The sequence below is a fragment of the Perognathus longimembris genome, chromosome 2 (assembly GCF_023159225.1).
Source record: "Perognathus longimembris pacificus isolate PPM17 chromosome 2, ASM2315922v1, whole genome shotgun sequence".
In the NCBI taxonomy this organism is placed as follows: Eukaryota; Metazoa; Chordata; class Mammalia; order Rodentia; family Heteromyidae; genus Perognathus; species Perognathus longimembris.
Genome location: NC_063162.1, coordinates 106,509,607 through 106,537,313, shown reverse-complemented (window position 1 = coordinate 106,537,313; position 27,707 = coordinate 106,509,607). Strand labels below are relative to the sequence as shown.

The 27,707-nt window shown below is 36.0% G+C and overlaps 1 protein-coding gene across 13 annotated transcripts in view; it reads left to right on the top strand.

The window, feature by feature from the left end:
* The window catches only part of Magi2 (membrane associated guanylate kinase, WW and PDZ domain containing 2), a 1,248,503-nt gene that overhangs the window by 642,038 nt on the left and 578,758 nt on the right, over positions 1 to 27,707 (top strand). The gene's annotated exons all lie outside the window — the stretch shown is intronic.

Genomic DNA, 27,707 nt, shown 5'->3' with positions numbered 1-27,707 from the left:
GCAATCCTCTGTGTTCATACTGTTCATCTTCCTTCCCCAACCTTTGACAGCCGCTAATGTGCACATGCTCTCCCCATTTATGTCGACCCCTGGTTGTCTTTGATTTTTTTTTATACCATTTCTCATTAGTTTCTCCCTTAAAAGTCTACTCTTTGGGTCAGACTAATTGTGGTCCAACTGTTGCAAGTGAATATGTAGAAACTTGTGAGCAATCCTTTTTTTTTTTTTTTTTGCATAGCCTTATATACAAATCCATTCTCTGTGAATCATTAAATTTCATCTTCTACAGAAATCAACTGCAAGACCCATGCATTTCAGGAAGGCTGTTTTAATTCAACGAAGTTAAATAATCATCTGGCATTTGGATTTTCCTTAGTCACTAGGCATTCATCATCATTCATTTCTTGTCTCACAAGTATTTGTGAAGTGTCTAATATGTGTCACTAAGAAAAGAGTCTCATCCTTGGAATCACAGAGATTGCAGTTAGTGGGAAATGTTAGCAAGTCAAGAGGTAATGAAAATAAAGAGAAATGGAGAACAACTAGAGAGAGAATATGCACATACACAAGAGTGCTACTTAACTCAGACTCAAAGCTTCAGGTGTCCTTTTTCTCTGATACCAAGAAAAACAGAGTCATAAAAAAGGACTAAAGAATTGCCAGGAGGAAAAAGAGTTTTACAAAGAGAGACCGTCACGTACAAAGTCACAAAGATAGGGATTTAAAAATCATCTTAAGAAATGAGCCAGGCATGGTTGCTTAAACCTATAACCCTAGCTACTTGGGAGGCAGAGATTCCAGGCCAACCATGACATAAAATGTCATCAGACACCATCTTAACCAAAGCCTGTCACAAAGGGGCTTATCTTCCTCAGTGACATAGGAAAGCACAAGTAAGAGTATCACAGTCCAAGACAGCCTGGCCAAATGGTTATACCTCAGGAATAACTAAGGCAAAAAGTGAGCAGGGATGTGATTCACATAGTAGAATGCCTCTTATGAGTTCAATCCACAGTATCACCAAAACAAAAACCCAGGACTGTCATAAAGACCCTTGGCAGCCATAGTAAAGCCATGTAACTTTGTATGCATTGTCATTTGATGGCATGGTACGGTTATATGAACCCATAGGATTTAAATTCTGGGATGTGTTCCAAGAATATTTTGTTTTAATTATTTATTGTGATACATGTTCCTTTTAGAGTTATTAGCAAATATTTCTAGCTGAACTATAAGCAAATCTTTCGAGTTTTTTTCCTCTCCTTTACTTTTCTGAGAAGCCAGTAGTCATATTTTTGAAGGTAGTGAAATAATAATAGTTGCATAGATGCATTTAGCCTTAGGCATTCATAAAAAGCAAAACCAAAATAATTTCCTAATTTAAGGTCTTCTATATGTATTCCCTGATATTTCAAAACAGAAAAATATAGTTGACCCTATGTCTTATTAGAGTAACAAGTCCCACTAAGACATAGATTATAGATATTTACAGAAAGATTTAAAGATGTCATGGTGGTAGGTCATTCCTACGCTTGTGTCTACACTGGTCAATGAACATTCTTCCTTCATAGTGCTATGTTAGGAGCTTGACTGGTCTTATGATCAAAAAGGATGTGAAAAGGCAAAAAAAAAAAAGTCACTCATTTTGGACACCTGTAATTCATGCCTATAACCCCATCTACTCAAGAGCCTGAGATCTGAGAATCACAATTCAAAGCCAGAACATTAAGAGATTCTTGTCTCCAGTTAACCAGCAAAAAGCCAGAACTGAAGGAATGGCTCAAGTAGTAGAGCACAAGCTGTGAGTGAAAGAGCTAAGTGAGAGCACAGGACCATGAATTCAAACTCTAGTACTGGCATATGTAAGCATGCACCTGTGTGTGCACGCACACCCACCCCCCCCCCCCACACACTTTCCAATTGGGAAATGTATTTGCTATCACAGAAACACATAATGTCCCTGTAATTTACATGTAAGCATCATGCCGCCTTCAAATATATGAAATTATAAACCATGCAGTTAGCAGCAAATCTGCTAAATTGCCTTGCAAGAAATTATATGTTTTAATGGATATTGAAATCATAGTGAAAAAGTAAGAAAAAGAAAATGCAATGCATTGAAATTCTTTTATTATTTGTGATATTTTCCTCTAAGGGACCATAAAAAAGATCTAATATGCTACTCAAAGGTCAGAGAGATGAAAAGTTCTTTTTTTTTTTTTTTTTTTTTTGGCCAGTACTGGGGCTTGAACTAAGGGCCTCGAGCACTGTCCCTGGCTTCCTTTTGCTCAATGCTAGTACTCTGCCAACTTGAGCCACAGCACCACTACTGGCCTTTTCAATATATGTGGTGCTTAGGAATCAAACATAGGGCTTCACATATAGGAAGCAAGCACTCTTGTCACTAGGCCATATTCCCAGCCTGAAAAGTTCTTTTTTTTAAAAAAATAATTCTCATAAAACATTATCTCATATCCTACAATGACAATTACATGAGAAATCTATATATTACACGTAGGTCTTTTAAATTATTGGGAGAATCAAGAAGTTAAAATTTTATAAATGTTGGGACTAAAAAAAAAACCCACAATAAGAGTTAAATAGGAACATTCATAAAAGCTTAAATTGATCCTCCCTGTAGAAACAACCTAAATGTGGCAAGAAATGGAATCAGTTGTGGTATTTTTTTTCCTTGATGGGACTGGTTTGAACTCAGAGCCTTATCCTTGTGGGGTGAGTGCTCTTGCCTTTTGTAAGTCAGTTATTTTTTTTTAAATAGGGTCTGGACCACAGTCTTCTTATGTATGATTCCTAGGATAAAAGGTAGATACCACCATTCTCATCTTTTTATTGCTTATGATAGGGTTGTGCATACCTTTGACTCTGGCTGACTTTGAACCATGCACTTTCCCATTTCCACCTCCTGCATAGTTAAGAATATATGTCTGAGCTATGGAACACCACTCAGTAATTATAAAAGAATAAATTATTAATATATGTAATAGCATATAGCAAGTGAAAACAGCCTAAACATTGTACAATTCTAGTTAAAGAAATGAGGTCCTAAAGCAGGGAAATGTAATATTTAAGGACAGATGGCAGATGAGTAGTTGCCCAAACTTCATGGGTAGAAGATGGGGAAGGAATAGGACATTTGGAGGTGGTAGAACTGTTCTAATTTTTGACTAGAATGATAGGTACACAGATGAACATATTTTAAAGCAACCTTCAAGCTTAAAACATTTTATAATGTTTAAAATGTACCTTGTTTTTTAAATGAAAAATATGTTTAGATCTTTTCTAATTGCATCAGTTAGTATAGTATTTGGAATAATAACAATGATGGATAACGTTTATGGAAAGCTATTTTTTCCCAAAACAGACACAAGAAAGTTTAGCTTCTTTCTAAAGACATGGGGTGTGTGTGTGTGTGTGTGTGTGTGTGTGTGTGTGTGTGTGTGTGTGTGTCTGGGTCTGGGTCTGGGTCTGAAGGTCTGTGGGTCTATGGGTCTGTGTGCTGCTGGTCCTGGTGCTTTTTACTCCCACTTGCTGTTTTTACTCAATTACATAGGTGTGGCCTCATTTCTACCTGACTGTGACCTATCTGGTTAATTGAGTCACAGCTTCACTGCTGACCTTTTAGTTGCTAACTGGAGATAAGAGTCTTATGGACTCTCCCACTTGGACTGGCTTTGAACTTCCTGATACCGATACTTAGTGTCCTGAGTAGATAGGACTGCAGGCCTAAGCCATCCATGTCTGGCTCTGAAAGCGTTCTAAATAGATAGTGTCATGTAATTTTGATAACTTCTTTTTGAAGAATGGATATAACATTCCTGGACTGTTCTCATAAATTTCTCTTGTCAGACTATAAGAACCTTATAGAAACAGGAATAAACAATAAACTACTTGTCACCATCATTTATCCCTTTGTATTTTATGTCATTGAGATACATCTGTCAGTTGTAGTTGAGAGTTCTAAAATTTGGGAAGCAGAAGATCTTGTAAATCTTATCTTTCTGTTTACCTCACTGGCCCTTTTGCTTGAAGTAGTCATGTTGGGATATGAAGCAGGGTTTCCTTTCTCACTTCAAATGCAGTGTGCTTATTCTCTGGGTTCCGTTCTGCTTCCCACTAATAAAAATTATTCATGTTCTTCATTGTACATCTCTACACTTCAGTGAACCACCAGGATTGAGTGAATTTAAGTAATCTTTTCAGTAGAGTTAAAAGGTCAAGTAATGTATGGTCCTTCTCCTCACTTGTATTTTTTCTTTCTTTTAAAAGCCCTGCAGTTCTTCAGACATTTTATCTAGAATCATCATTTTTCTTGTTTCAACTATATCAACAAAAAAAAAATGAGAAGCCAATTGTTAAATCTGCCAGATCTAAACAAATTGAAACATAATATTTAGCCAGAATTTAAGTCTATTTTTGATAGAAAGAAAAAAATATACTGGTATTAGAACTAGGGGAAGGGAATGTCAAAATCGAGAGACAAAGGATATAAATACAAACGACTCCAAAAGCAATGCTTATAAAACCATTTGGTGTAAACCAACTGAAAAACACATGGGGGAAGAGGGAAAAGGGGAGGGGTGAGGGGGGGAAACGAGGGAGGGAGGAGGTAACAAACTGCACAAGAATGTATCCACTGCCTTATGTATGAAACTGTAACCCCTCTGTACATCACTTTGACAATAAATAAATGATTATTCAGAAAAAAATACATTTTTGGTCTTTTCTTGTTTTGAAGTGAAGTCAGACAACTTCAGTCAAAGGCTAAGTGAGATTGGTAATGTCTTTTTAAAAGACACCTTGACCTTCTGGCTGAAGGCTAAAAAATAGATGATAGCTCACAGTACCTTGGATATTTTATAGCTCCCTCAATGCTCTTGTAAAATAAAAGTGGATAGAAATCAATCAAGAGTTTGAGTAAATAGGAGGTTTCTCAGTGCCACATGTTCTTTAATGTGCTAAATGTGATGAATACATTATATTTAGTTCCCAATTCCCTATTCATTTTACTATGTAACTCAAAGTTCATTTAGGTATTCACAGTTTTTCCTTCAGGTATTACCCAGGGAAAGTAGATGTAATAGCAGTCATTTAGATTCTATTGTTTTATAAATCACCGTGTGTTTATTCTGCTAGACATTGGACAGTGTCCTAGGAGATTACACAGGTGTGGCCTCATTCTTATTTTTTAATAAAAATTTTAATTTAATTGAAATTATTTTTGTTCTATAAGGCTCTCTATCCTCCTACCCTAGCATGTAGAATGCTAGGATTATAGTAGTATAGCACCAAAAGTAGTGAAGAAAGGCTTTGTGTATTATGCAAAGAAACAGAATCATTGGGTGACTAACCTATGCCTATAATTCTAGCAATTTGGGAGGATTATAGCTCAATGCTATCCAGGAAAAAAAAATTGCAAGGGCTGAATATGGCCTAGTGGTAAGAGTGCTTGCCTCGTATACATGAAGCCTTGGGTTCGATTCCCCAGCACCACATATATAGAAAACGGCCAGAAGTGGTGCTGTGGCTCAAGTGGCAGTGTGCTAGCCTTGAGCAAAAAGAAGCCAGGGAGAGTGCTCACCTGAGTCCAAGGCCCAGGACTGGCCAAAAAAAAAAAAATAAATAAATAATAAAAATAAAAAAAAATGCGAGGCACCAATACCTAGCCACTATAGCACTCATCTGTCATCCCAGCTACATGATAGGTTGATATCAGGAAGACTGCAGTTCTAGGCCAGGGGGAAAAGTTTATAGACGTAAATCTCAACAGAAAAAGCTTCATGTGGTGGCATGCATCTGTCATCCTACCTGTGGCAGGAAGCATAAATATATGGTTCATGGCCCAGAATGGCCCAGATAAAAAGTGAAATCCTACTCAGAAATAAACGGATAATAAGGGATAGGGTTCTGGGTCATAATCTTAAAGAACCTGCCAACCGAGTGCAAAGCCTTGAATTCAAACCTAGTCACAGCAAAGGAAAAAAAGAAGAAGAAGAAAGCCTACCTCCTTCATCGGTTTTTGTTTAAGTGGTATCATTTTAATTTGAAAATCACATTGTATCACCAATAGATCATTACATTCTTGGAATGAAACCTAAAGAAGACAAGCAAAACTATATCTTCAGTGGATAGGGAAAGAAATGACATGCTGAGTAAAATTACACTACTCATAAAAAAAAAAGAAAAGAAAAATGAAACAGAAGGGGGCTTGGGACCTCATCAATGTCTTTTTCTCTAAATAATTTTAAATGTAAGCATTGTTGATTGAGTAGAAAAGCATCACCTGTGCTCATCTACACTGGAAAAACCAAAGAAGAACGTGTATAGCATGCTTCCCTCTAAAGTATAAGTTAAAATAATATCATCAAATAAAAAAAACACTTCTTGCCACGTATTGTGGTTCATCCCTATAACCGCAGCCTCTGGAGGCTGAGGCAAGAAAGTATGTTTGAGGCCATATGGAGGCAACCTATGGAGATACTGTCTGAGAAACAAAACCCCTCACATTGAACACATACTGCATTCAAAAATACTACATATGTTGTAGCATTAATTCAAAAGGAACTCTGTGTTTACTTTACGTTGGAAAGAGAAATGACTGACACACTCATGCTCCAACCTCTGCCTGGCTGTTGTTAAACATGCCCCAGAAGGTTGCACTCATGTGGTCATTAAAGTTGGACAATGACAAATCGAAGGGACTATAAAGGAAGTAAAGTGATAAACTGTTCAGAAAACCAGGTTTGTCAGAAAAAGTGAACTTAATATGTTCAAGCCTGAAGCAAAAGAGAGAATCCAAGAGGACACTTGAGAATGATTCAAAATGCATTGAGACAGAAATCAATTATTCTCATTAGCAAAAAGGCGCAGGTTTGGGAGTGACAGCCTTAAACTCTCCAAGGGATAAATGATGTGAAGCTCAACATTACAAAGGTATTTGTTGTTGTTAGTTTTAGTTTAGATTTTCTTTTTTTTATACTTCCTAGATGACGAAAGGGACAACATTGTGAAAACCTCTTCAACAGAAACATTTAGCGATGAAGTGGGTCATTCAACAACAAGACAAAGTGCTTTATTCATTAAATAGATTGTGCGAAATGCTGACTCAAAAACGTATGAGGAAGCATGTTCATGTAATTTATGGTCCTATTGTTAGCATGTGCCCTTCTGTGTTTCAAAATTACAATATTTCAGTGACTTTTATTTGTACCGTTTAATTATAAGTCACCTATCATGTGTGTACTTTGCCATGATTTTAAAATTTCTTTGTCTGGCCAAGATAGGATTTCAATAATCTTGCATATATGTGGAACATATATACTGAATATTAATTACATAGAGTATAGCATGGATTGGAAATTTTAGGAAAATAAAAGCACCTACTTATTTTCCCTGAAAGCAACTGAAAATCTTTTATTCATACTTCTCCTTTTATCTTTTATTCTAATTCATGACTATTCACCTTTTGCCTAATAGGAAAATAAACACGAACCAGAGAATTCTGTATTTAACAAATATGTTGTACACCATTGCCTTTCTTTTCCAGGCCTGAAAACTTCAATGACACTATGAAAACCAGTGCCTCCAAAAGAGCCATTGTATTAGAGATTCTGCACTTGGGTCTGTGTTAGAGATCAAAGGGCCTGCTCTTCATTTGATCTGACAAAAGAAGTTTGTATTGACCCACAGCATACACTGTGTTATCGAGGATGCCTGTGTGTCAACTAAGGGATCATAAATTATGATCCTTAATTTCACACAGCAAGCCTGAACATCCTCAGTCATTCTCTACTCCTGACAGAAATTTAATGACTGATGAGCTATAAAAAACACAAGATCCTGCCAGATACTGGTGAGTCATACTTGTAACTAGCTACTCAAGAGGCTGATATCTAAGGATCACAGTTCAAAGCTGGTCTGGGAAGAAAAGCCTCTCATTTCCAATTAACTACCACAAATGCCAAAAGTGGCACTCTGGCTCACATGGTAGAGTGCATGCCTGGAGCAAAAAAACTCAAGGACCAACCCAGGCCCTGTGTTCAAGCCCCAGGGCCAGTACCAATAAATAAATAAATAAAGGGTCCAGTTTATGGGATGGAATTTATTTGAAGAATATCTTTGTTGATAGGTTAAATGCCCTTTCATGTCCATGCATTTGAGGGAGGGGATCCAATGCTTCAAGGGTGACATAGCACCTTCTTATTATATAAACACTGCAGTGGACTCAGGTGGCTCAGAAAGAGCATCTAGCATGAAGTCCATGAGCAAATCTTAATGACTCAGCTCTGAACTCTTCCCCTTTGCGTTTTATTATTCAAGAAACTTAAAATTATCACTGGGTTTAACTCTTCAGATCTTGAATTATTGTTTTTTCTTTCTTTCAAAACAAAAGCCTGGCAATGACCAATGTTTATTGGCTACTATACTGCTTATGAAATTCATAGTGTAATATTTCCTGCCAGAGGAAATGGAATTTAGTATGCATTAGTAATAGCAGCAAGTACACTAAATTTAGTGGCACAGACTCAAACTACAAGATGAGTGATCTCGTGATTGGGGCGAGATACATATTTCTAATGCTTGTAGGGATGGAAATAACTGTGGTCCCTGAAGTGCAGAGCCGGGACAGCACATGGGCAAATAAGGAAACACTTCATTTGTGGAACACTCTTTGCCTGCAGAGTTCAGTGCTTAGAATCAATGCAGAGTTCATTAAACCAGCATTAGGAAACCAAGGTGGCTGGACAGTCATTTACACTATCTCTTTCCTAACTCCATCTCCCAAAAGTCATCAGAAAATTTCCCAGTGTACACCAGAGGCCTCATTTTAAAGTGCAGTTAAATGTTTACTTCTTTGCTTAGATTCTACCATTTGGCATTGTTTTTTTCAAAAGTATCTTCCTTTGGCCTTCATGACTTTTTTTTTTTTTTTTTTTTTTTTGGCCAGTCCTGGGCCTTGGACTCAGGGCCTGAGCAATGTCCCTGGCTTCTTCTTGCTCAGGGCTAGCACTCTGCCACTTGAGCCACAGCGCCACTTCTGGCCATTTTCTGTATATGTGGTGCTGGGGAATCGAACCCAGGGCCTCATGTATATGAGGCAGGCACTCTTGCCACTAGGCCATATCCCCAGCCCCTTCATGACATTTTGTATATTTTGATTCTTAGGCAAACGCTCTGCTCTTTCTTCTATTTCCATTAATTCCTTTTTAAAAAAAAAAAAACCCATAATGTTCTGTTGCAGATCTATAATGATCACCTCCAAACAGGTCCTTGTGGATAGGCATCAACTTTACCCACACTAGGCATCAACAGTCACTGCTGTGTCACAAACGTTGTCTGTCTTTCTTGCCTACAGGAGGTTAAGAGTCAGGGTTTATGTCTGTCACAGCTATCTTCATCACCTTTGCTTTCTTGTGAGTCCTTGTCTATTAGTCAAAGCCAACATCTATTTTTAAAATGCAGTTTCTTTTTTTCAAATTTACTTTTATTGTCAAGGTGATGTCCAGAAAGGTTTCAGTTACATACATAAAGTAATGCATATTTCGTGTTAAACATTGTTACCCTCTCCCTGTTTCTTACATATACTCACCCCTATACCCTTGCAGATTAAATATCTTGCCAGTAACTTACATGAATAGCAAAAAAGGATTAGAAATGGTTAAGAGACTAGTCAATGCTAAAACATAAATCTGTTTTAATTTTTCTCTTCTTTCTATTTGAATATCATACAGAGTTGTAAAACTTACTTTTTTTTTTTTTTTTGCTGGTGCCAGGATTTGATCTCAGGGATTCACGTTTACTGAGCTTACTTGGCTGAGGCTCTACACTGAGCCACATCTCTAGTCTGACTTTTACTGGTTGTTTTGGAAGTAGAGTGTAGCAGACTTTTCTTCCTGATTCACCTCAAACCACAATCTTCCAGATCTCAGCTATCTGATTAGATAGGGTTGCAGGCATGATTTACTAGTGCCCCATGTAAAAGCCACTTTTAAGAGATCATCTATAGGAAAATTGAAAACCTAAGATTTCCTTAAGAGAAAAACTTTAAACATCTTAATCTTACCTGTCTACAACACTGAGCAACCAGTGGGTAGTTTCACCTCAAAATTTCATTCCCTGGGGAAAATCTGGAAGAAAATGAGGGAGGAGGTGACACTGTTCTAAAAGAAATGTACTCTATACCTGACTTGATATAACTGTAATCCCTCTATACATCACCTTTACAATATTTTTTTCATGTTATGAAACCAAAATTATATTACTTGGGACATATAAGTAGCCTTTACCTTACCTACATTGAGAGTTATGCTGTCTCTTAAGTCCAAGTAAAAGTCAAAGAAAATTTATAATTACAGGGTTTTACAAATGCATTAACTTGGTCATTAAACTTATATCTTTGTTGTATAGGCTAACCATCTAAACATTTTTACTTCTCAAGAAGATAGTGTAATTAGATTACACTTGTCAAGATCCTGATTCTGAAATTTCCCACCTTTTTCTTACACAGGGAATGCAACTATAAAAATCCCTTTTCTTCATTCCCCGACTAAGTCTCTATTACTGTCATGGCTATTTTCTTGGGTCCCTTATCTCCTACTGCTATCAATCCTTAATGAGTTTCTTCATGTTTGTGTCTTGGCACATGATTACTGTTATCTTCTACCCAAATCTCCTTCCTGTTCTTCGGATGCACATACATAGGCATCTATGATTAGATGACATGTACTTCACATGGATATTCTGAAAGTAGCAAGACCCTCAGAATTGGAAGAGGTTGATTTGGTTCCATCAGTTTTTACACGGACAACTTTGATGATCTCTTTGGTCTTCATTTTCTTTATATTTAAAAGTGAGCTTAAAGATTGCAACCTGAAAATAGTTGTGTAACGTAACACATGCAAAATGGTGACCAGAATCTGATGGGAACTTGGTAGTGATGAGTGATTGTTGTTAAACCATTGTTCTTTATGGAGTGAAAGCACCAGCCTATTTAAAATGTAACAAATACTGACTGCTCTCAAACTCCATAATCTATAAACTGGATAATTCTGTCTGAATGCCTTGGTGTAAATCTAGGGGGATGTTGTCCACGTTTGGGCACTGACAATTAAGAGTAGCTTTTGGAAACACATTCCAAGCAAGGTGCTGGTGATTCACACCTGTAATTCTGAGGCTGAGATCTGAAGATCACAGTGCAAATCCATGGGCTGGGAATATGGCCTAGTGGCAAGAGTGCTTGCCTCGTATACATGAAGCCCTGGGTTTGATTCCCCAGCACCACATATATAGAAAAGGCCAGAAGTGGTGCTGTGGCTCAAATGGCAGAGCAAAAAGAAGCCAGGTACAATGCTCAGGCCCTGAGTCCATGCCCCAGGACTGGCAACAAAAACAAAACAAATAAACAAATCCAGTCTGGGCAAAAAAGTCCATGAAACTCCTATCTTCAATTAACTACCCAAAAGCCAGAAGTGGAATTATGGCCTAGGTGGTAGAGTGCTAGCCTTAGGCAAAAAAGCTGAGGAACATCAGCATCCAGGACCTAAATTCAAGCCCCATTGTGGGCACAAAAGAAAAACAAACAAACAAGGGAAAAAAAAACCAGAAACAAGCAAATGCTCCAGTCATGGATCTGTATCAAGATTCCTTGAGCTTCATGCTTATTCAAGACTTCCACGTCTTCCCCAGACTGGGACTTATTGATCAAGTGACTGAAAGACAGTATGGATGAAGGTTTTAAGCTTGGTCCTCTGAAGAGCACACAGAACAAATAAATCCCCACTAGGTTAGGAAGGATTTAGGCCAGTTCAAATGATTTGATAATGAATGTTGTCAAAACTCAGGCACAGGGTTACAAATGAAGGCATTTAAATCTCCTTTGGAGGAAATTTAGAATAGGATTATTTCTTGTACTGGAAACGTGGTATAATCCTGTTTAGCAACAGAAAGTAAAGAAGATAGTGGTCTCAAGATGACACCTTCTGCTTCTAGTATACATATTCTAAGGTACCAAATGAGAATCTGTAAACAAAGCACAAATTATATATATATATATATATGTATGTATATACATATATATGTATAATATTCCTCTCATTCTTACTTCTAGTCCTGTATTACTCTTCTCACTTGTGTGAGCCTCAGACCAGGAAAGTCCATTTGGCTCTTAGAACACATTTATTTTATTTATTGTTTATGTATTTATTTTTGTTGGTCATGGGGCTTGCACTCAGGGTCTAGGGGCTGTCCCTGTGCTCTTTTTCTCAAGGCTAGTTCTCTACCACTTTGAGCCACAGCTCCACTTCCATTTTTTCTGGTGGTTATTTGGAGATAAGAATCTCATGGGCTTTCTTGCCCTGGCTGGCTTCAAACTGTAATCCTTAGATCTCAGCCTCCTGAGTAGCTAGGATTACAGGAGACCCTGGTACCTGGCCTGGACCACACTTATTTTAAACTTCCCTAAGGAGCCCTTGCATTCAATTAGTGGGAAGGAATATAATGGTGACTTACTGTCGTCCATCTCAGGATATTCTCACTACCACCGAAGATTACATGCATAAACATTAATCCATGTTAATGGTTCCGGAGCTATTTCTCTCAGCTACAAGGCCCAGGAGAATGGTAAGCACCTCATTACTTTTCAGTTGGTGTGTTACAGTCATCAAGAGAGGATTGTGATAACTTATGGCTAGAATAAGCAATCAAATATGTATTTCCAGCTACTTTTATTTTATGCGTATCTATGTGAAGTGTAAAGATAGATGAAAAGAAACATTCAGCCCAACTTGCTGAGGATTTGATTGTCTTAATGTCAGATACCCAGTTTGGCTGATTTCCTCAATGGTTGTTTAATTGAACTGGCCATTCTGATTTTGGTGGGTTGGTTAGATGACCACACTGTGCACTGAAGTGTCCCTTACGAAATGTTGACCCGTGACTGGCTTCCTTACAATTTCATAAAAGTGCAAGTGCTTTATCTCTGTTCAGTTTTCCTTCATTTGACATCATTTCCTTGATTTTAATGCTTCCATTAAATCCCTTCAAACTGCTGCCTGTGCTACTTCCTGCCTGTATTTTTTTTAAGAAGTATAAATTGAGGAACATTTTCTGTTTTGCAGTCACTTGCCCTTTACTTCATCAGAATGACTTTGTGATTATGAGTGTTCTCTGTATTTACAAGGATATTTCTAATAGAAATTTTGTGCACAGCGTGTTTGTTACTATTAGTATGTAGCTGTGCTCATTTAAGATGTTCACTTCTTTTATGTACAAAACATTAGGATTCAGATAGAGCCTTTTTAAATGTCTGACTCATTGGCTTTTTTGATCTAATATTTACTAAAAGCATGGTAAACTTCCAGGCACCAGGGAATTGGGCTAGATGCTAGGAATTGACAGAAGTAAAAGATATAGTTCTTGACTCATATCAGTCTAAGGGGGCAGATGGGCATGTTAATAATTATGGTGCAATATAGCAATGCTATCATTGCAACATATAAAAGATGCTGTAAAAGTATAGATGTAAGTATGCCCTACATTGTTGGAGAAGAGGAGGAAGAGAAGACAAGAGTCAGTAGAGAAGGATGGTCAGTGGTGATGACATGGCTACTTAAACTTCAAAACTAGAATTTTATGGTTAAAGACAATGCAGACATACTTTATTCCTACACTACTATGAATGTGTTACATAAGAATGAACAAAATGGTGCTCATAGTTGTAAGTTACTTTAACTAGAGAATTACTAAGTGATATTATATAAGAGAGCAAACTTACATTAATGTTTATATTGGTGAGAAGAAGGGCCATTTTTGGGTTTTTTTTTGGTTTTTGTTTTTTGTTTGCCAGTCCTCAGGGGTGGGGGAGGGGGGAGGGAGGGCACGAACTCAGGGCCTGAGCACTATCCTTGGCTTCTTTTTGCTCAAGGCTAGCACTCTGCCAACTTGAGCCACAGCCCCACTTCTGGCCTTTTCGATATATGTAGTGCTGAGGAATCGAACCCAGGGCTTCAAGTATACAAGGCAAGCATTCTTGCCACTAGGCCATATTCCCAGCCCTAGAAGGGCCATTTTTGAAGGAGGATTAAGGTTATTTTTTTTATTTCTTGTAATTTTCTCTCCACTTCAAAATGATCAATCCCAGAAATATAATGAGAGATGATTGAAAAACTCCAGTCATTATCAGGATCATGCTGTCATGGAATCGAGCATCTCATCACTCATGAAACAAAGAATTATTCATTTATTACATAGAATCATGTTCTAATTATTTCCAAAGACGTGTTAGATGAGGTTATATAATATAACAATCCAAAAGGAGCATAACCCTAATTTAACCCAGTTACTTTATTCATAGCCTACTCCTCATGTGTTTTTAATTTACATAGCTGAAGTACTTGGAGACACGTGAAGAAAGAAATGGCTAAAAGGATAAGGCAATAGGGGATCTATGCTCCATGCCATACAATTTTATTATCCACCCTATTACAGAAAAATGGGATCCTATTAAGTATAAAACAACAGGAATAAATTAAGACTATCTTCACTAAATCTGAGTACTTAACATAGTCCCTCTTCATATGAATTATATGAAGAGTAGATATTCTTTGAATAAAGCAGATTCACTTGGAATAGAGGCTGCACAGTATGTTGAATGCTTAAAGGATCAGGGGACCTTTGTAAGCATAGGGATGCCATAAGCATACATACTGAGGACAGGAATATTCCAGGCAATGTAAAAGATAAGAAAGCCAATATAAAATGTCAGTGATATTGTTTTAAAAATGTCATAATAGGCAAGATCCGTGATAAACTTGCTGGACTTAAAAGTTAGTTTCCCACAAAGTAGTTTCTACTATCCCATTCTTTCTCACTGTCACTTTCTCTTTCCCCTCTCTCTCCTTCTTTTGTGAGTTTGGGGGTGGGGGGGGTGGGGGGTGGGGGGGGCGGGGAGGAGGTCCTAGGGCTTGAACTCAGGCCTGGATACTGGTTCTGTGCTTTTGTGCTCAAGACTAGCACTCTACCATTTGAGCCACAGCTCCACTTCCAATTCCAGCTTTTTGGTGATTACCTGGAGATAAAAGTCTCATAGACCTTCCTGCCTGGGCTGGCTTTTAGCCTCAGTCCTCAGATCTCAGCTTCCTGAGTAGGATTACAGATGCGAGCCACTGGGCTCAACTTTATACCATTCTCTCTTAGTTCAACTACATAGTATTGGGCAGTACTTTTCCTATTCCGCCTTCCTGGAGGTTTTCTACTCTTCTCAGACCTATCTATGACCAGAACTCATAGTTTGGATTTCTCTTCTGGTACTTCACTGTCCTGACTTCCTAGATTCTGTGTGTATCTGGTGGGATTCTAGAGCCTTTGCCTAATTCGTAAGAGTGATTAGACAAGGTTAACTTTAGACAGCTTGTTTAATGTCTCTCATAATGTTTCTCACTCAAATAAATAGTAGCAGTGATTAAATAATGTTACAAATATCAACATGTTCTAGTTGTCTAATAGGTGACTTAGCTAAGTCCATAATAATTACTATGGGAAGAATTCATCACTTGCAACTAGTCCTGTACAATTGCAAACAGTAAGCACCAATGTCTTTGATACTACACCACAGGCATAGAAAATGGTGGATAGTGAGTTTTCTGTTCCTAACTATGTACATAACTTTCTACAATATTGTATTTAATAGACTATGCTTTCATTAAAATTTCTTTTCTGAGAAGTAAGAAAATACTAAAAATCTACTCCAATATGTTATTTAAAACATACATGAATATAATTTACAGGTTATTATAAAATAGAGAAAAACAGTAACTGTATATTTATATGTCATATAGATCATTAATATGAAATTGTAATATATACGAATATATTCAATGAACTTAGTGGAGCCAAGCCAACATAGCTCACATAAAATGCCTAGAGTGTAACTTTAACATGATTATTTCACTACAAATAAGATTTATTTCAAGCCATGATCAAAGCAGATACATATTTATCTTAAGAGCTCCACGTAAATTTTAATTTTCCTGTCAATCTACTACTTCTAAATAAAAGAGGAAAATAAGGGAGGTTGAAGAAAGGAAAGAGTAATTGGAAATAAGAGGGAATATTTAGAAAATGTAGCTCAACTGAGTTTTGTTGATCCAGACTTGGATAAATTATAGTAAAGCTGGAACAAAAATCTATCAAATTTATTTGTCCCTTACCTTTAATACCGCATGAAGCCCCAATCTCTGAATGTGATATTTTTATAGTAAGGAATACATTGATGTATTTGACAAAAGACAGCTATTAAACACATATTCATATTTAGGATGGATGTAATCTTTAAAAAGTCAAAGCAAGAGTTAAAATGCATTGACACGAGATACTAGCATTAATATACTGTCTGTGTTCATCACAGAGCCACATTTCTCTAAGTATATTAGATACAATTTCTTTTTTGGGGGGAGGGGGGGTTAGCCAGTCCTGGGCCTTGGACTCAGGGCCTGAGCACTGTCCCTGGCTTCTTTTTGCTCAAGGCTAGTACTCTGCCACTTGAGCCACAGTGCCACTTCTGGCCATTTTCTGTATATGTGGTGTTGGGGAATCGAACCCAGGGCTTCATGTATAGGAGGCAAGCCCTCTAGCCACTAGGCCATATCCCCAGCCCTAGATATAATTTCTTATCTGTAATATAACGAGTCTACTTCATAACAGTTACCACATCTAGTTTTGAAAATGTATCAGGTACTGCCATACCCAGCTGGCTCACAGCTCAAGTTCCAGCTTCAATGGAGGCCCAGATTTGTAGAATCACAACTCAAGGCCAGCCCCAGTGAAACAAAAATCCATTAGACTTCATCTCCAAAACAATCAGCAGAAACCTGGCTAGAAGCCTGGCTCAAGTGGTAGAGTACCAGAAAAGCAAAGCAAGGTGCACAGGCAGTTCTGAGTTTAAACCCTCAGTATGGGTAAAATAAGTAAGTAAAAGTTATCAGTCTGTGACACTGGGTAGGTTAGGTTGAAATAATCTCTGTGGATTTTTTTCCTACAAACCTTGCTTCTCTGGTATTCAATACCAATGTCAACACAGATATACACTTAACACTAAAAGATGATCTCAGAAATAATGAATTTTGCACATTGGATTTTTTTCATTAAAAATGAAAAAGGAATTCCATATAGATAGACAAACAGGCAGAATAGGGAGCACTTAGGACTGTTAGGTGGCTTCTTAAAGTAGAAAAGCCCTGAGTTACAAGGGAAGTAGTGAAATTATTTAATCATTTTTTGTTTATTGTTATTTACAGTTCCTAGAACTGAACTCAGATCCTTGAGCTTGTTAGGCAGGCACTCTACCATTTGAGCCATGCCCTTAATCCTCTTATTTGTTCTTGTCTTGAGTGTTAGGTAGTTCTCCATCCACCCTATTCTCCTTTTATATTGTCTTGCCTTAGCAGAAACAGCATATTATGAGTTCATTTAGCTTTATGTTTGTTTGAATGTGTTTCTGTAATGGCATTATATCTTCTGGGACCATAGAATCATTTGGAGGAGAAATTACCTCATTCTTTATAATGGGATTTTGTGAGAATATTACTTTTCTAATTTTTTATTCTATTGCGTACACTTCTTATTACTGAATATATGGCACTGACATTGACATTGCCCTTGCCCAGAGCTAGCAGGTCAGTGGTGACTTAGAATCAGTGAAAACAATATTCTAGTAACTGGTGTTTTAAAACATATCATGCTTTTTTTCAGAGGGAACAAATGTGGTCTGTTAAATGATCTCTTATGTGTAGAAAGAACTAGGGCATTTGCATATAATATTAGCTGGCTTTTGGATGGATCCTATAATCCTGTGCTCAGTATACTACTGACATGCCACACATCTCTAATTTAACTTCATTTCCATTTAGAAAACAAGAATAATGACGATTGTAAAAAGAGCATTGGTTACAGTCTACTGAGGTCATTTAAATACAGGATTCATTGCTTGTCCTAAATGTCTACTGCTACAAAATTTATAAGGGACCTCATATAAATTAGGTCATCTGTAACTTGGCAATGTAGGAACCTTTAGTATGTCAATATGTAAGGCCTTATGTACCTGTAGTAAAAGAGTCAGGTGCAAACCTCACATATAGATTCTCCTTAATGCTTGTAAATTTTCCATCTTGATGAGACAAATGCAATTATCAATCACAATCTCAGCCAATAGCTGTCCTGTTCTTCCTCCTCCTCCTCCTCCTCCTCCTCCTCCTCCTCCTCCTCCTCCTCTTCCTCCTCCTCCTCCTCCTCCTCCTTCTTCTTCCTTCTTCCTTCTTCTTCCTCTTCTTCCTGTCTTCCTGTACCAAGCTGAAAGCTGAATTTCACGCTATCCCTCCCTCCCTTGTGTAGCGTATAAAACTACATAGCCCCAAGAAAATTCCTGTAGCTTTGACTTTTTATATGAGCATTAAATGATCACTGAGTCTTTTCACGATATCAAATGGAATCATTTTGATTGAAAAAAAAAAGGTAGAATCAACAGCCATCTCAAAAACTGGAATTCCTTATAAAGGCAAAATCAAAGTTCAACAAAATAAAATACTGGAAAGTGAATTTTCAAAAGAGATTGGGTGTAGTTAAGGGGCAAGGAGTAGATGAATGAAGAAAAGCAGAGCAAAAGAATGCAGTAAAAACTCCATTATATATCCTACAAAATTAAGAGTGCAGGAAGTGGTAGGAAAGGGGGGTAGTTGAGAATGTTGAAAGAGGTGACATGGATCAAGATCTAATGTACTATTAAACTGCTTTGTTAAATGACAACTTCTTTGTGCAACTAATTGAAGATAATGATAAAAAAGGAAGAAAAAAAAAACCAGTTGAAAAATGGTGCTGATGGCTGGGAATATGGCCTAGTGGCAAGAGTGCTTGCCTCGTATACATGAAGCCCTGGGTTCAATTCCCAAGCACCACATATAGAGAAAACAGCCAGAAGTGGTGCTGTGGCTCAAGTTGGCTGAGTGCTAGCCTTGAGCAAAAAGAAGCCAGGGACAGTGCTCAGGCCCTGAGTCCAAGGCCCAGGACTGGTAAAAAAAAAAAAGAAAAAAGAAAGAAAAAGAAAAATGGTGCCGATGAAAAAGTAAAAATGATCACTTGCTCAAACAGAACCTTACAGGGTAGAGTAGTGCTCCTAGCAATTTAAGTCTAGAAATAATTTGTTTTCACTTACCTACATTTCTCAGTTTTGTAAAGATATAAAATGCCAATCTTAGTAAAAACTGCTACCTAATTCAGGAAGCCAATATATTGATTATAAAGTAAAACCATGTAACAGTTTACTAAGCCAAATATTCATGCTTTGTAGGAATTATATTGAAGTGTGAACAATAAGTTAGAACAATGAAAAAAAGTTAGTTTAATCAGGCTGCAAAAAACCATTGCCCTTAATGTTTAATTCTACACAGTACTCAGAATTTGAACATGTTTCCTTTCTCTTCTTAAGGCCTATTTATATTGCAAGGACTTAGGGCCTGCATACTGTCTCTAAGCTTTTGTGCCTAAGACTCGTGCTCTACCACTTGAACCATAGCTCAAATTCTGACTTTTTAGTGGTTAATTGGAAATAAGAGCCTCACAAACTTGTCTGTCCAGGCTGGCTTAAAACCATGTTCCTCATATCTCAGCCTCTTGAGTAGCTAGGATTAGAGGTATGAGCCACCAAGTTCCAGGCTCTTCCAAAGTTTTCTATGAATCTACTCAAAATATGATTCTACCTAGCCATGTCATTTGGTTCTTCATGGTTAAATTTATAACAATTACATTATATATAACCATATATATATATATGCTCATTAGAATTTTTTTCTCTTTTACTTCATACATAATCATCATACATGGTTTATGGGCTTTCATGTGATATTTTAATATATCTAAACACAAATATATTTAAGAATATATTTATTATCTTTAAGTAGTTGCCCATGGAGTTGCCATTCTGCAAAACAGTTTATGAATACAGTGCATCTTGATCAATGTCACTCCTTCAATATTCTCACACATACCTCCTAACCCACCCCTTCTATTTTTTAAAATTGATTCCCTTAGGAATAGGTGCATGCAAGCTCTTTTCTGATTGTGTTTATTTGTACTTTATTTGTTTTATTTCATTCTTAACTATACTAGGTTGGTTCACCTTTACCATTGCAGACTCATAAGGGCAACACTAAAATATAAAGATATTTTTGCTACAAAGTGCTTCAAGAATTGTGTGGTTGAAAAACTTTGAAAATATTACCCCTTATTTAACTTACCTAACACAATTTCATAAATTGTGGAATAAATGAACATTACTTTCCTTTAGCTGCTTGGTTGAAGTGTTTGATTTTAGAGCATTCATTTGGGAAGTTTTGTAGCTTAATACCTTGTAAATACCACACATAGAGTAAGCATGTCATAAATATTTGCTCTTGCTATTAATTATTTGAAATTTCTTCCATCTAGAGAAAATTTTATTCTCTCCTGATTTCAGATCATTGTACTTGAAGCCAAAATAGTCAATTAACTAAACACTCTACTACTTTGCCATGTATAATAAAAGTGCTTTGCTATTTGGATGGATTTTTCATTTATTTCCAGCTGAATTGGCTCTATGCAAAAAAAACCACTCTCCTCATTAACTTGCAGCTTACAAATTTCCATTGATATATAAAAGGTGCACTGCAGAGCTGAAGAACATTGACTGCACAATATTAAAGATGCCCTACATAGTTGTGAGTGGCTATTTTAATTTAAGCCAGTAGCTCATTTCTTAGTATCTTCCATGTACTATGATTATGCTTCATTTGTAGCTGTCTTATGAATATTGTTAACCACATCCTGTGCAGTCTGAATAAAATGGTGAACATTTTGAAAGCATTAGGAAGAATGTTTATACATTTTGGTAGGAAATAAAAGGTGTGGGGATTTAAAAATGCTCATGATGGTTCTTTTTCTGTGTCAACTTGGTTGGGCCACAGTGTGCCCAGATATTGTAGCAAACATTCTGACTTTGTGTGTGAGGATGTTTTGGGATGAGGTTAACATTTGAATCAGTAGAACCAAGCTGGAGACCCACCATAGCGGATGGATATGTCCTTTTAGTTCTTCTTCCTGTATTTGGCTTCATCCAACCATTTGAAAGTTGGAATGAAACAAGAAGCTATTTTGGTCAAGTAAGAGGGAGTTGTTTGCATGTAACTACTCTCAGATGTAATATGGACCTTTTCTGGCCTCTAGACTTAAGATGAAATGTTGGTTCTTCTTGGGTGTTAAGCCTTCTGCCTGTTAAGAGACTACTGAATCTCCTACCTTAAGATTTGATAACTGTACACCTTAGGAATTCATATTTTCCTAGTATGTGTGAATTATATATGTATATATATATATATATACATCAATTACATATATTAGCAGATATTTTGGATCTTTTTGTTCCTGGAAAACTAATAACTACAAGTGTTTAATATTTTTAAGATAAATTCATAAGGTGAGACACTCATAAATTGTAAAAATGCTTGAAGGAACACAAAATGAATTCATGTGAAATGTTTGCATTTTATGGGATGGATGGCAGTCAGTTAGAAGTGAAGCAAAATTATTGGTAATGTTGAAACTGGACTTGTGATGGAAGTAGCTTGGTGTTAACAGTGCAGACTCTGCTTCTAAGGCCATATGTTCATGTTCCAAAATCATCCATACAGAAATAAATGTTGGAAACACATTTTCCAAGATGAGTATTAATAATAAATGTTTTATAAGCTAATAGTGATTTAGAAACAGGCTGATTTTAAAAAAAATATTCATATGTCAAGCAAAATAAGAGCCATTGAAGAAAGGTTATTGCAAACTTCCAGATGTTTCCAGAAGTTTTGTTTTTTTTAGGCTCTCACCTTTTTAAGACAATAATCATCTTTAAAGATTGCAAAAATTCATTTTCAGTGATAGCTGTTGGAAGGTATAGATGGCAAACATCTATAATCTCATCACATGGAACGTCTGAGGCAGGATGTGAGGCCAGCCTGGGGTATACAGCACGACCTTGTCCCCAAACAACCAAACAAAAAAATATTCAGGTTGTTAGCTTACAACCCAGAGGTTTTCATTCAGCAGCCTTGGAGTAACAAGTTTTTTAGATAAAACAGATATTTCTGGCCAAGGAGAATCATCTCTTGAGAACTACTATTCAATCTAAAGGAGTTCCTCAAACAGCTGCCAAGATCATCAACCATGGCTGTTACAAGGCTCAAAAGGTTTTGGTAACAGGGATATTTTGGAAAATCCCTGGGCTATTTTGGAAAAGCCTGGGCTTGCGTGTCTATTACATAAAAGAAGGTCATGCCTTCTATCTTCTTCTTCCCTTGCTTTCTTTAAATGCCTTCATGCATGCAAAGATCTGAAGGAACAATGGACATTTTCATATAATGAAAGAGCACCTGGAAATTGCAAGCTTAAACTAGTCTCTATAGTAGATTAGCACTTAATAATAAATAAAATTAGAAATCAGTATTTGGACATAGAGAATCTGGTGTGTGTGTGTGTGTGTGTGTGTGTGTGTGTGTGTGTGCTGTTCTCAGTGTGTATACATGCACATCTTTAATTTAATTTAATTTAATTTAATTAATGCCATCATCTAGAGGTTAAAACCAATTTCCTTAGTTTTATATTTTCCAAGACACACTTCTAACTCTTTAGCTTCACAATTTGGTTTTAAATAATCAGACTTGGTAAGGAAAATCAGATGAGTTTTCCTACATAATAATAGTTTTAAAGAGATCATTTAGAATCTGCAACAATAACATCAGATGATTTTAGCTGTGTTTACATTTCCTATAGAATTCTGTCTTTAAGCAGTGCCAAATGATTACCGTTATCGTTCATTTCCTTGGGAATTCATCGCGTCTGAGTATACTTCTAATTTGTATGTTCCCAGCTTTCCCCTCTGGCTGGTTCCAAAAAGGAGGCAAATTTCACATCAACAAATTTTGCTGAAAACCACAGGTTTGTTTAAATGAGAATTTCAAATTGCTTTGGGAAATGAAATTTGGTAAGACTTTGGGACTTGGATTCCACGGGCTGTCTCTGCTTTCTTCTGACATCCAAAATTAGGAGCTGACTATAATTTTTTTCCACAGTATACATTAAAGATTTTTTCCCTGTTGCCCTGTGGTACATTGTGTCTCCTTAGGGAGAAAAATAAGCTAAGTTATTGGCTATTATCAAAGAAGAGAGACATAAATAATATTGTGTGTGAGAGCCTGTGGGAAAAGCAAAGCTTAGTTATAAAAATACTGTGCAGTGTTCTAGAGATGGAAAGCAAATCTGGAAATTATTACAAGTGAAATCAAATCACTCAAATGCAGCGCGATGGTTATTGGTAATTAGATTTGCTAATCTTCTTCTGAAAATGCTCTTTCATTTTTTTAAACCTTAAAATTCCTAAGTGGAATTAGGGTCCATTGATTAACATTACAATGTATTGCAAAATGCTAGTACGAGTTATGGATTTTTGTGTTTCTGTTGTTTGCATTTGTGTTGGTTCTAGGAGTTGAGCCCAGGGTCTAGGCATTGTCCCTTAGCTTTTTCACTCTGGGCTAGTGTTCAGGCACTTGAGCCACATCTTACCTTCTGGCTTTGTAGTGGTTAATTGAACTTTCCTGCTCAGGATTGCTTTGAAACTATGATCCATAGATCTCAGGCTCTTGAGTAGATAAGATTACAAGTGTGAGCCATAAGTGCCCAGGATTTTTGGTTTTATTAAAGTAGCATATTTACCTTGTCACTGGCTTCATCTATTCTACATCATTTCAAATTACTGAATACATATTTTGAAGCCTATAGTTCTACGTAAGCATTTGATAACATTTTTATTGATTCACAAGTCTTTAACAGAAAGGTTAAAAAGCTGAAAAAGAAGAATTTATGTGACACACTTCAAGTAATGCTTTTATTTCCTTCATGAAAATTGGTTTTAGTTCAAGCATGTACCAACCTGCTTCTTAGGAAGGACTTGGATATTGTAAATCAACATCTAAAGATTGGGATCAGGGGCTGGGAATATGACTTGGTGGTACAGTGCTTCCGTGCATACATGAAGCCCTGGGTTCTATTTCTCAGCACCACAGAAAAAAGAAAAATCCAGAATTGGCTCTGTGACCCAAGTGGTAGAATGTTAGCCTTGAGCAAAAAGAAGCCAAGGACAGTGCTCAGACCCTGAGTCTAAGCCCCAGGACTGGCAAAATAAATAAATAAATAAATTGGAATCAGTAATTTCACTTTTAAGAATTTAAGGAAATAATTAGAAATGTGGACAAAAATTGGTACTTGCTCATTAAGATTCTGTTTAAATACACCCCCAGTTTTAAATTGAATTAAAATGTATTCTAAGCATCAAAATTAAGTAGAATAGAGTAATACTATTAGGTGATTCAAACCAAGAAAACGAAGATATTTTATGCTTCAAGGACATCAATATCATTTGATTATAGCTAAATATCAAATTATATCAATATACTAAAGTGACGAAGAATTAATCATAGGTGATCATTTTGCCTTTAGTAATTTTTACTTTGAACTCATAAGTATTAAAATCATTCATGTTAAAATAAAAATTCTCTAAGTTCCAAGTATAGTTTGTGTGTCTTACTTTTGCTTAGAATATACTAATATCTACAATGTTGTTTGTAGTGATCATTTGTTGATAATTATTAGAAATAGTAGGGCAGAAGAAAGATATATATATCAGCATTTTATTCCTATAAAAGTGTAAAAATCAAAGCACTAATATTAATGGTTAAGGGTAAATGTGTATTTTTCAAAAATGCATATATCATTTCAAGATAATTAAAGATGTTAATCCCATTATCAAGATTTATCCCAAGGAATTCTGCACAACTGAAAAAAAAACAAAACCAACAAGTGATCCTTAGATTAGTTTATCTCAGAATTCCCTATGAAAGTTCCGTCATAAGTACATATTAAAGAATTGGAAAGATACTAGAAAAAAACGAACTGTTATGCCTCCTAGAGACGACTTCCCTTACAATGTTATCTTGAAATTGAATTCTATATTGTATATACTAGAATTATAATTCTTGTTTTATGTTCCTCATATTCTGTTACTTCTGTTCTATGTATATGTGTTATTCAGAGACAGAAATGGAAAAACTTTTGAGATTTCTTACAACTAAAGATTTGTGCTGTGTACTGTGTACTGCCTGTTGAATATTCTTAAATATTGGTGGAGATAGAAAAAGAGGAATATCTAGTTCATGAATATGTGTGTAGCGATATGTCTTCAAATACAAAAAAGTGTGTTATTACATATAAAAGTGTCACTTCTCAATAATATATATCAGTGTTCATGATTAACAATAGGGGTTAATAGACTAGTAGACTAGACACCTAAATAGTCCTTAGGGAGACTTGGTAAATATTGTTTCCACTCAACTGCTGCAAATCAAAAAACTATCAAATATAATCCCTAGAATGTGCTCATCACCTCACAAAGGATCTATGAAAATATTAGAAGAATGTGGATGTTGTCTATTATGTGAACTGTGCATCCAGACATGATATAAACTTTTGTAATCATTTTGAAGGAAACCTGAAATAAATCAGAAGATATTTTGTAATGTAATAACCACAAAAAAGGAAAATCAGTCATGACGTCCAGGAAGATTTAAATCAAGTGTGTGGTTCACTCAGTTATATAATTCCTGGAAATACCATTTTATGAACTAGAGCTGTTTCTTTCTGTATATAGGTTATTGATTCTATTTCAGTAATCAAGTTAACTCTGTGAGTCAGGTAACTCTGTGCTAAGTTTTGTTTTGTTTTGCTTCTTAGATACTTATCTAATGGTGAAGCTTCAATGAAATACAGAATCAATTTCTGTTAGGAAATACTTCATGGTCATCTCAGTTATATCTTAAAACCGTGAATCCAGCTATTTAACAAAAAGACTGGCATTATACAAAGCCAGAAAGAATTAGTGCAAACAAAATCTTGGCTTTATTTGAAGGTGGATGGTGCAACCATGGTAACCAAATGACAGCAATCATGGAGGAAAATGGGAAAAAGACTAAATGCTCCCATGCTTGTATGTTCAGAATGTGTGTTTATTTAGTTTTATTCATCTATGTGCTATTGCTTAGCAGTTAAAGTTCTAGAAACAGAGTTTCAAACTCCGTATCTATCACAGATTATCTGTAGAGTTTTAACTAGTTATCAATTCATGTCTTGCTTTCTAATCTGCAGCATAATTTTGAGAATCAAATTTTTGTAATGATGTGTACTCAGTAAATGTCAGCATTTATTATTATTATTCCAGTGCCTTATTAATAATTGCTTATAGTTACTGTAAATGACTCAGAAGCAGGTTCTGTGCACTTAACATATTGTAAACCTAGCAATATTATAATAATGCAAATTATTTTAAATATAAAATATCTAGAAATGGCAGAACATCAATATGTGTTGATAAAGACGATTGATAGCAATTTTAAATGTTATTTAGAAGAATTTATATAGATCTCAAGAATTGCTAACGTTTAAATTTGTACACAGTAATGTATTTAACAAAACAGCATCAGATGAACAAGAAAAAACAGGTCCTTTGAAACAGAACAAAACAACTAATTAGTAGTTTGACCATAAAGAGAAATGGAAGTGAGAATAGAAAGGAAGTAGACATCATACTGTATATGAGAGAACATAGCCAATATCTCGCACTACATCTTATGTTTCTACACACTGTGCATATAATTTAGGATAAATTATTTTATATTCTGAAACAAACATACAAAACCAACGGATTTATTTAGCTCTAGTCTCTCAAGTAAATAAAGACTTTGGCCCATTATTAGTCCCTTAAAAGCCTTCAACCTTGATTATGATACAAGTATGTACAAATTTGTGAGCACTCTTGCAAATTAATCATGTGCCTTGTTTCACACAAAAGTAACCTAATTCTAGCCTGGTATCCCTGTATCTTTGTTTCTTTTCTTTAAATATCTATGTTCTTCTTTATTCTTTTTTCTTTAAATATCTACGTTCTTCTTTATTCTTAAGATCTATTTCTGAAGTTTATATTTCCTTGAAATTATTACATAGTTTTGCCTCACTTTGAATCTTCTCTTGAATTTTGATATCAAGCACATTATGAGTCTGAAGAAGAGCTGAAGCAGTTGGAGGTATTTTAAGCAGGAGGCTACAGATGGGGAATATTAATATGACAGTAATAAAAGAATAGGTTGTAATTCAGAAGTGTTCAGAAACAGGACACCCCTTGTTATAAGAACATAGACTACATAGTTACACTAGGCAAGCGGCATCACAATGGTTTAATTGAGGGAGGAGTGCCCTAGAGAGCCCAGCGGGGTAGAAAGAATTTAAGTTAGAGATGGAGTCTAGAAACCTTGACAAGAACTCATTACATATTATATTATTATATAATATTATGTATTATAATATATTAGCTAATATATTATTATACATTGCATATTATGTCATTATATAATGTATATTATCTATCATCTATCATATATGTCATTTTAACTATTTTACTATTGAAGCCACTAGGCCTTTGTTAGCTGTGTGGTTTGCAAATATTTTGTTTCAATCTATACTTTGTCTTTTTATGTTCTTAAAAGAATCTTTCATGGAGCCAACAGTTTAATTCT